The sequence below is a fragment of the Palaemon carinicauda genome, chromosome 7, assembly GCF_036898095.1.
Source record: "Palaemon carinicauda isolate YSFRI2023 chromosome 7, ASM3689809v2, whole genome shotgun sequence".
Classification (NCBI taxonomy): Eukaryota; Metazoa; Arthropoda; class Malacostraca; order Decapoda; family Palaemonidae; genus Palaemon; species Palaemon carinicauda.
In genome coordinates this window covers 143834955-143846385 of record NC_090731.1, presented here as the reverse complement: position 1 = coordinate 143846385, position 11431 = coordinate 143834955, and the positions used below count along the sequence as shown (strand labels likewise).

Here is an 11431-nt window from a genome sequence, read left to right as displayed (position 1 = left end):
TGCTCGCGCAGTAATGTGTATTTATATAGTAAATAAGCAAAGGTAACTGTGCACCGAAAGACAAATAGAATCACAAAGTCTATTAAAAAAATATCATGGGAAAGAGTAATCGAGTTCCTCGAATTGTAGCTTGGATACTAACGACAGCAATCACTCTACCTTAGCAATTCAAGACCTGCATTCCCAATTTTTCTCTAATCATTATATTTTTCTTATCTCATTTTCTGGTTGGAGAGCTTCTCCTTACCTACCAGCAAGTGATTACGTAATCAGCAGTTGAAGAATTTTCCTACATTGGAGAGTGAGGGTAAGATGGGACCAAGGGACTTCCCCGGAGCACGGTCTAGTTATCCCGAGTGCAGCCAAAGCTGCGCTTTGGGTCTCTGCTATTCAGTCGAGTTTGGTATGCGCTCTTTTCGATGCATTTAGCCGTTGGGCATTTTTGTATTTTCCTAGTGTCTTCCCTTCCCTACTTGTTGCGTAAGTCTTTATGGCGGTCGTTGATGATGTTTCAAATTCAGTGGAAAGACGAGGGGAGTGGGATGGGTCATACCCTGGTGAGAGTGGGTATCCCGAGTACACTCGAAAACTACTCTCACAAATTGCCGAACCATCGAGTTGTAGTTAAGAAAGGGGGGAAAGGGGAGGGGGTGAATATGTTCGAATCCGTGTGTGCATATCTATCTAAATATTTAGACGTCAGATTTGACGGCTCGGGTACACTGTAGTAGCCTATATATATATATATATATATATATATATATATATATATATATATATATATATATATATATATATATATATATATATATATATATATATATTCTATTACCAGGCTGAGATGACTGAAGACTTTCAGTTGTACACTTCGTCTTCATTAATTGCGGTACACATCCCGGGAAGCCAAGGAGACTTCTGACAGCTGTACATTGTAGCAGGTAGGTAATACTGTGTTTAGCAAAAGAGAAACTGTTGACAACGCTGCATGCAAAACAAAGCCGCTGAGCTTATAAACACGTGATCAAAGTAATTCTATTAATTTCTCTAAGTGTTATCAAGCCAAAAAAAAAAAAACATTTTTCAATATAGCACTTCGTAAAATCAATGAAAATTATTTAGATCACATATCTATAAAAACTCTGAGACGGTTTTACACGCAGCGTTGCCAACAGCTTTTCTTTTGCTAAATAGTGTTACCTGTTATAATGTACATCTGCCAGACGTCTCCTTAGTTTTCTGTGAAGTGTGTCAGAATTAATGGAACCATGTGAACCTTTTTTTAAGACTCATTGGGTCTTACGTCATTTGCCAATATATTCTAAAGACTATATTCTTTCTGCTTACTGTCATTAGGCCATTCAATAGTTAATTTGTGGTAAAATCTTAATGTCTTTATAGCATTTTCTCCAATGCCTCGGTGTTGAGTTCAGAACTCTAGCATAATCTTCCTATTCATTTTCCCTAAGTGAGAAAAATACCCTGTAATAATTTGCTAGAGTCTGGGCACTCTCTAACATTTAGGTGATGACTAACATTTGTAGCGCCTTATCCACATTTGAAGCATTTGAGTAGTCAGAGGTGACATGCTGCTGCGTGCCTGTTTTATCAAAGAGGACATCAAGAAAAGGGATCGTTCAGCCTTGGCTTTCAACTTGCAGGGTTGTGGTGGTCTGGTTCGAGTACCGCTCAAAATCGTGACTTCCTTTTGTCGCTGCAACCTCACCATCCTTGTGAGCGAAGGGTGAGGGGTTTAAGGGAGCCTATAGGTCTATCTGCAGTCATCAGCAGCCATTGCCTGGGCCTCCTTGGTCCTATCTTGGGTGGAGAGGGGGCTTCGGCGCTGATCATGTGTGATATGGTCGGTCTCTAGGGCATTGTCCTGCTTGATAGGGCAATGTCACTGTCCCTTGCCTCTGCCATTCATGAATGACCTATAAACCTTTCAAAGAAAATTTCTGTTGAAAGCTATTTTGATTCATTGTAACCAGGGAACTTGTCTTCCTAGGCCTCATGGAAAATGCTGACTTTTTCGTAATGTCATTGTTGTTTTTATTTTTGTGTATTCGGATTCTCATTCATATTGTTAAATTTTCACTTTATTAGCCTATATATTAGAATGTAGTTCCATTGTACAATTACTGAGGCACTGATGGGTGAAACAGCTTTTGGGTTAATAAACATGCTAACAGTTTCCATAGATAGATGCATACAGAGATAGCTATATGTGTGTATGTATGTATGTAAGACTAGTAATATGTTGTCTTAGGATAACAGACGCTATCTGTGCATTAGAATCTAATATATATATATATATATATATATATATATATATAATATATATATATATATATATATATATATATATATGTGTGTGTGTGTGTGTGTGTGTGTGTGGTGTCTGTCTGTCTGAACGTGTGATGAAGTTTTGACGCAAACTCTCCTTTCTAAAACGTTTACGTAACTTTACTTCCATTGTTGTCGAAAGTCCTCAACCGTAACGTACGGACCCTTATATCTCCTATCTCTAATGTGGTGGCGAATCTAATGAGTTAAATGACAGTCATTTCCATTTGCTTAGAAACAGCAAAGACGTTCTAGTTAGGATAATGAGTCTCTCTCTCTCTCTCTCTCTCTCTCTCTCTCTCTCTCTCTCTCTCTCTCTCTCTCTCTCTCTCACGGTTTCATATTGGAACGGAAGTAGAGGGATTACCTCTTTTAAATTGCAGGCAAACTCACGTGACTGTCCTCCTGCATTCAATATCTTATTTCTCTTCCTCTTGTTTTTTTATAGTTTATATAAGAAATAATCATCTTCATGTGGCTACTCTTCTTAAGATATTTTATTTTTCCTTGTTTCCTTTCCTCACTGGGCTGTTTTCCTTGTTGGAGTGCCTGGCCTTACAGCATCCCGCTTTTCCAACTAAGGTTGTAGCTTAGCAAGTAATAATAACAATATCTGTTATGAAGAGTAGGCCTAAGTATCAAACGAAAAGGGCAAGCATTATTGTATGTCGAGAAAACTGAATACAAGGTGATTTTGTTAAACTTTGGGTGATTTTATAACTCAAACATAAATATAAATTTAGTTCAAACAATAATCCTAAAGTAATGAGTATTTGATAATAGATAATCACCATTAACCAAAAGAAATGTTATTAACAGCAGACCACCATAAACTAAAATATAAGAAAATGTAATTATCAGAACACAAAGAATGGATATTAAACGACGGATAAAAATCAGAATATGATAAAAAGATAACAATGAATAACAGCTTTTATAATAAAAAAAATGAATTGCCCCCAATCAAAATGATGATGATTCAAATTATAAATGCAGTTTATTTCAAATGTTTTTTTTTCTGACGTAATAACTAGGTCTTTTCCAAGGGATATGTTTATGTATTGTACTAAATCCAAATATGCTAAGAGGGGAATTTCCCTATTTTAAAGAGTGTGATAGCCTATTAGAAACATCCATGCCTAGCGATCTGTTGGACTGGGGTTCGAGCCACGCTCAAGCTCGATAGTTTCTTGTGATGTCAACAACCTAACCCTCCTTGTGAGCCAAGGATGGGGTGTTTGAGAGAGCCTATAGGCCTACATGCTGCATTGCCTGGACTTCCCTGGAATCAGTTTGAGTAGAGTGTGGGCTTGGGCGCTGATCATATGTAGCCTCAGATGGCCAGTCTCTATGGTATTGTCCTGCTAGGGCATTGTCACTGTCCCTTTAAACACTGAATGCTCTACTTGAGCATGTACAGTACAATAATCTACTGCAAATCACAAAGTCAACGCATTCAGTACTTTGATGGAAGGTCCTTTAAATATACTCGGAGCTTTCAAGTATAACTAGGCTACAACTAAGTGGCAATTCTCCATTACCCAAAAAGTCTTATTTGAAACACACCGACAAACACAGATTAGTGTCTCTGAGGAGAATTCCCCAATATCTCATTTCACGAATCTTTTCTCCATCGTCGAGACATGGATGCAGGTCGGGCAGACCAAAATGTAGGTCAACTGGATGAAACAAGACCATAAAAAATAACTTCAAGGGAGACATTCCGTTTGATGGGACAAAAGACGCGGTAAAAGCGATTGAACTGTCGTCATTCTTAAGTTTCAATTGAGTTGTCATTGACCTTGGACGTTGTAAGGCTAGAATAAATGTGAAATGCATCGGCCATTGTATTTCTGCATGAACCTATTTGCGTCTAAATTGGTTGTTAGGAAAAATAAAGTCGTTGTTATCTATGTGGACCACACGTGTGTACCTAGACCGTGGTGGACCCTTTCGGTTCGTTTCTGGGTTTATCCCTTCGGAGAAGTTTGAATATCTTTGATGGTTTGCAAAGACCAAAAGTCATAGAGAAACATTTTCACTTTAACAGGATATTAAGGAGGAATAAATGGTTTGTTATTGTGATTTATTTGACCAAAGTTTAAATTGAAAAGATACAATCTGCTGGAAACAGGATGGATTTAAAGATGTGGAGAGAGAGAGAGAGAGAGAGAGAGAGAGAGAGAGAGAGAGAGAGAGAGAGAGAGAGAGAGAGAGAGAGGATTGTTTCGTAAGCTACAACCTTCGTCCTCATTCCTGTTGGTTGTCCCCAAATCAAAACTGAAATGTGGGAAAGTTTGACCTGTTTGAATACAGTTTTCCTATTTTTATATAAAATACAGAATTACGCCAATTATGCGCGAACGTACTTATTTCATAGTCTAAGTGAAATTTTCCTTTTCTAGTGGATGTACAGCCAATAAACACATACACTTCATGTTCAGACAACGAAGTGAAACATTAATACCAATTAACAAGAGAACCTTTTGCCTTGAGTAGTTGATTAATTTATTTCATATGAAAATTAAGCTACTTTATTTGATCAAGCTCATCACTTGGCTCAGCTAGAACTACAATATCATCACTATGGATTTGAGTTAGAATATGTCAGAGTCATGCACGAGATCTGGTTTATTCCTCATAATCACTGTTTACAATGTAAATTCCAAGCGTGTCAGTCTTCTGGTCATTTAACTGATTGGTTTCCATGTTTATTTGACATGACTTTTCTGATGGGTTTCTAAGGTAAATAGTCCTATTTTAGCAGCTTGAAACTAACACTAAAATGTTACTCGTAGTTCATCTAGGTTATTTTAGTTTGTTTGTGTTTGGTTGTATGCTTCTTTATATATATATATATATATATATATATATATATATATATATATATATATATATATATATATATATATATATATATATATATATTGTATTTTCAGTTAAAAATTATAGTAATCGTTCACGTGTACCACAGTGACTTCATGAATGTAATATCTGGTGTTCCTTAAGGTATGGGTCTTACCCCATTACTTTTCATCTATAAACAATACGTTGTTGGGACTTGGAAACTAGTTTGTTGCTTACGCATATGAAGATACTCCGTTTGCATTAATCCCATCCACCGAATGTAGACATCTAGCTGCTTGAACCTCTTGACATAAATCCAGCTAGAGCAATGTGGAATGAATCTAAATCTTAACAAAATTCAATTTATAATTAATACTAGGCCTAGAACATGAGATCCTGGACGCCAAATTCCATTCTGAGGATCATATCTGGTATATCTTCCTCGGCTGCACAAAAATTGTTATATTGGAAAAGTATTCTAGATTTTTGGATACGCGTCCCATATAAAAGCTTCAATTCTCTTATTCTGCCTGGTTTTCAATTTAAAAAAAAATTACTAGTTTAATGAGAGAGAAATTTTAGTTTCAGTTTAAACCATTCACAGGATTTATATTCCGTTTCTCTGTATGCATACTTAAAAGCTAAAATCAATTACTGAATTATAATATCCAGTATTTGCCGTTAGTAATAACAGAAAAAAATATACAATTCTCTCTCTCTCTCTCTCTCTCTCTCTCTCTCCTCTCTCTCTCTCTCTCTCTCTCATGGGTGTTAATTGCAATCTCTCCGAATTCCTTCTCTCTCTCTCTCTTAGTTATTTCTTTTTCTGAATCTCTCTTAGCTTACTTGCAATCTCTCTCTCTCTCTCTCTCTCTCTCTCTCTCTCTCTCTCTCTCTCTCTCTCTCTCTCTCTCGGGTGTTGCAATCTCTCTGAATTCCTTCTTTTTAAATCTCTCTTAGGTTTTACTTGCAATTTCTCTCTCTCTCTCTCTCTCTCTCTCTCTCTCTCTCTCTCTCTCTCTCTCTCTCTCTCTCTCTCCACGCTGACCAACTTTGACCAAAGCCTTCATGAAGTTCAGAAAAATAATGTTTGATTTTGCTTGCTATCACCTCTGGATGATTAGTTGTACTACCGTTATCGGCCTCATGTGATAACCAGCCATCCAGCATGGCTTTATACAGGGTAGAATGAGGGCTCTCACAGCTAATCAACCAGAGTCAATAATCAGAATCTTAGATTAAATTGATAATCTATATAATGGAGTTTCCCATATATAATAAAGAAAAAGTCTGACTATATATATATATATATATATATATATATATATATATATATATATATATATATATATATATATATATATATATATATATTATTCATTAATATACTTCTTTCCGGTCACACTCAGCGGTATTGATAGGTGCGTAACTACTGGGTCTATCTCTGTCCCTTGGGTAGGGAGTGATAGAATATTCATACCCTGGTGAGAGGGGGTACCCCGAGAGGTACACTCGGAAACCACAATCTCCCATTAATTTGAATAACCATCCGGGTTGTAGTTAGAAAAGGGGAATGGTTGGATCCATATGTGCCTGTGTGTGTGCATATGAATTTAAATATTCAGACGTCATTTTTTAAGGCTCTGGTACACTAGTAGACTAAGAAATCGGATAAATGAACCTTGAGGGTGTGACTAAAACAAATGGCTCTCTAATTGAACGCATCATGAATCCAGGGTTCATCTAATAGCAAAGTGATTAATTGGCAAATGCTAACTGCGCAGGCTGCGTGATAAGACTGGGTTGGATCACTAGACTTTTCAATTAACTGAGACTTAAAATAAATTATAATGAAACCAATTAATCTGAATTTCGGAAAAATATCGTTTAACAGAACTTCCCGAGAAAACTGAACAGTTTCTAGTATGATAAAATTTGAACACATATTTTGGTAACAAATAAAAGAATTTTCTGTCGAGATGGAAACGCCATTACGATTCAAAGCATCAAGTGGCAAACTGTGAAAGCAGCCGGCATAGAGAAATAACGTTAATACTACAGGTGACGTTAATGAGACTAATCGTTCAGCAATATGGTTTCCAAACCCAATTAATCATGGTTAAATAGATCAGCTATATAGATGGCGCTGTTTAGCTTGGCCAAAAGAATAAAAAAAAAAAATGTGCACGACAGAGCGATGAAAGCAAACAGCATAATTGCCCAATAACGAACATACCCTTGAGAACAAGATACATAATAACATTTGCCTTTCCGTTCAACCATAATTTATAAAGCGCCAGATGCTCTCTAGCAGTTTGCTAACCTATTCTATACCATCATAAGTTCATAATCCAGCTAATCTTGTTCGTACATCATCATTTGCTCTCACAGCCACAAACAGGAAATTCTCTGCATCGCCTGATATCGACCATTAAACTTCTCTAAACATGAGTTAGATCATTTATAGCATATCCTGCCGGATGGGGCAACATTCAATTTTCCTGTCCGAAATTTTGCTCACTAATTTATATCACATCCGAGAAAGAAAATTAGAGTGACGTATCATGTAACATTGTCTTCTTAGAAAAGGAAACATACTCTCATAATTCAACCAGATACTTGCGTATATTTATGTATATATTCAAATTAATTCAAGACTACATCATCATCTCGAAATGTTGCCCAATTTGTTGACCAGTAAGAACATGACTTGTCAAAAAGCGAGACTAGTCTCAACAGTGCTCAAGTCAAGGTCTATGGAATACATTCTATAGATCTTGGCTCAAGTCATCTCGTGTGATGATTCGCTGGAAATCCTGTTAAAACTGCGCAGGTCAGTTCATTGTAGGGATGATTTTTTTTTCTTTTTAAATGACACAGCATTTCCAAAGAATAGGCTACTATAATAGTGAAGCTCCAACGCACAGTCAATGGCAACCCTTTCCATAGAGCCAACAGTTGTGCAAAGGATGACAGCCATGTTTTTGCCTGCTTTCATTTCACTGCATTTTTTTTTTCATAATTCTAATTATTCTTCTTTAGTTTTTAAACTTAGGTACGAAAGCAGTTATGATGTCTACATTACAAATTCAATACATAAAGAATCTTTAGAGAGAGAGAGAGAGAGAGAGAGAGAGAGAGAGAGAGAGAGAGAGAGAGAGAGAGAGAGAGAATATCCGCTTTACAAAAGATGAAATATATAGGGCAAAGAGATTTCAGCTAACTTTTAAATTTTGTAGCTTACTCCTAACCCCATCAAAAAAAAAATTCCGAAAAATAACTGCATAATATAAAGGATAAATAAATCGAATAAATATATAACAAGCTAAACAGATAAATAAATAAACAAACAAATTGGCTACATGCATTTAAGAGCTTGCATAATATCTTTATGACGCTGAGCTTGATAATAATGTCTCGGCTTAGAACTATAGTGATCTCATTGGGATTAGACCTACTGTGTTATATATATATATATATATATATATATATATATATATATATATATATATATATATATATATATATATATATATATATATATATATATATATATATGAGTTAGACCGAGTGTATAATTGGTCACCATCACCGTACAGAAAAGCAATTGAGTCCAAATGCAATTAACGAAAGGTTGCCATTTCCCAAAGCCGCTATTCTGAAGCAGTTGCTCATTTAGTAGATACCAAAAAGGTAAATGATAAACAATTATTCAATATTTTTCACAAAATGTGAACCATCTATTTGAATCAAAGCATATTCACTAAAGTCATTGCTGAGGGCAGTCATAACATAATGTTTAAAACTATGAATGGAAAGAACATTATATGTGTCTTGAATAAAAGCAATAAACGTTTTCTGTTCAAGCGGCCGTGCCTCCAAGGTGTTTTTCCTTTCACTTTTATGTTGCTGCTGCGCTAGAGAGGAGACCCAGTGAAGGAAAAGGAAAAGTAATATGCTGAACACGATAAGCCATAAAGGAATGGATGTGCTGATCAAAGTAAGAAATCGGCAGTAGGAAATAATGAAAGGATATACTAACAGTGCTACAGAGCTACAGGGTGTTTTATGACATCCAATTTGCTAGACATTAACGGTTAGTTTATTTTCCTTACAAAATGTACCTGTTTTCAAAGCGTACAGAGAATACTTAAAAGATAAGGCTACCAAATTTCTGACAGGGTTAACTTCTTATTTAGTACAAAATATATTAAAAAAAAAAAAAAAAAACATGACAGTGCGTGTGTGTGTCACGCTTAGGGGGAGAGGAGTAGTTATACCATGGTGAGAAGTACACTAAGAAACCACACTCCAACAAATTGCTGAACAAGCGGGATATAGTTAGGAAAGGGGAACGAGGTGGAAAGGGTTTTGTGTGTGTGTGTGTGTGTGTGTGTCTAGACGTAACTTTTGACGGCTCGGGTACACTATTATCAATATTATTTCTGATATGGCGAACAAGGCAATGCACGTGAAATACATAATACTTATTACATTTATAATAAAATCACACGGTTTTCGCTAAGCTTTAAGCAACTTCTTGGGAGGACTTTTACAAGTTGAAATTCTAAACTATAGTAAAGATATACGCAAACTTACGTCACAATATAGAGAACATTAGGCTGATTCGCAATGAAGTGTACGTGTAAATCAGGAGATACGGTAAAAGAACAATAAAAAGAGCAAGGCAACTCAAGGCAGTATTTCGCAAAGCTTCTCCAACTCAGAGACAAACCTCAAATTCTGTCCAAGATCTAGATCTTGGCTGTGACGTTTTAGATTAGAAAGAGTCAAAACTTTTCAAGCACTGAATAGTATCACAGCATTGTTGTCGATAACAGAATTTATTAGAACATGAAAATTACTCTTAAATAGACGTTTTCTCAATCTTACACTGTCCTACCTTTACAATTGACGGTAATACTGAACTGTCTTCGTTTTAAAAGCTTATACAAAATCACTCTATAGTTTGTAGTACTTACTGTACATCGCGGTTTGCCTTACTGATGGAAAAGCCGGCGTGTGAACATTCGGCTGGCCTTATGCCAGCACGAGGGAAACGGGTTCTTCCGGTGACTTCACTGCATTACATTCTGACTGGGTAGTAGTCCTGGTGGCTTCGTCCGAAATCTCAGATTCCCTGTTAGTATTCTGGACCAAAGTCAAGGTCCCAAGGTGTAGGCAACGACCCTCTACAGTCCACGACACGTGTCCAGCTTACATAAGCAAAGCTAGCGGGTAAATACTAGGAAATAGGCGCCCGAGTTGGATGACGTGGGAGGGACTGGGGAGTAGACGTGTTACCATCCAACAGACTCTTCTGTACACAAAACATCTCATTTCTTTATTATTATTATTATTATTATTATTATTATTATTATTATTATTATTATTATTATTATTAATAGCAGGGTTTATTCTAACGTGCAGTTGTATTACTTTTGTGCAGTTGTAAATTAGTATTTTATTTTTGTTTGAATTTCCATGGATAGTGTCATAAACTAAGAAGGAACCACAATAGATGAACCAGAACTTTTTTTTTCTATCAACCTTACGATATAATATCTAAAGAAATCATAAAAGATGACATAGACTACCGCATTTCACGTTGTAAATTATGTAAGTATTGGGGATTCTTGCAAATAGCTATAGGCCTAAATGGCAGAAGTCCTCGTGCATCATCAGAGTTCGTGCAGTTGTAAATTTTCTTTAGAATAAACCCAGATTATTAGCCAGGCTACAACTCAGGTTGGAAAAACAATGCTACAAACCCAAGTGCTCCAACAAGGAGAGCATCCCAATAGGAAATGCAATACGGCAATAGCAAATAAACTATATATAAGTAATAAATAAGTACACTTATTATAAGATCAGTAACAACGTTAAAACAGACCAGTCCTATATATACTAAAGGACAATGCTTAGATGTAACAAAATAGAATTTACAAAAATTTTGAATTTCTGAAGTTCAATCGAATCAATTAAACTCTGGCGGGACATCCAACGTCATGGTACTCTTATCCTAGGTCTATGGGTCTATAGGCCCTCCTCTTGTCTAGCCCAAAATAGGCCTACAGGTTTATTAAGCCTTCTTGAAGGCGGCGGTAAACCGTTATTCGGCAGAGGAAAGAAATCTGTAATAGAGAAATGCTGAAGCAAATAAAGTACCATTAATACAAGTTAAAATAAAAGTTTTTGGAAAAAAACACTGTAGTGTTAATTTACTTTACGCATTATTATT

General features: G+C 36.1%; 1 protein-coding gene across 1 annotated transcript in view; it reads right to left on the bottom strand.

The window, feature by feature from the left end:
- Positions 1-10293, bottom strand: part of LOC137644052 (sodium/mannose cotransporter SLC5A10-like) — a 105741-nt gene extending 95448 nt beyond the window's left edge. The window contains exon 1 of the mRNA XM_068376959.1: positions 10173-10293. The gene's annotated coding sequence lies outside the window, so the exon portion shown is untranslated. The remainder of the gene's footprint in view (positions 1-10172) is intronic.
- Between the last annotated feature and the right edge of the window lie 1138 nt (positions 10294-11431).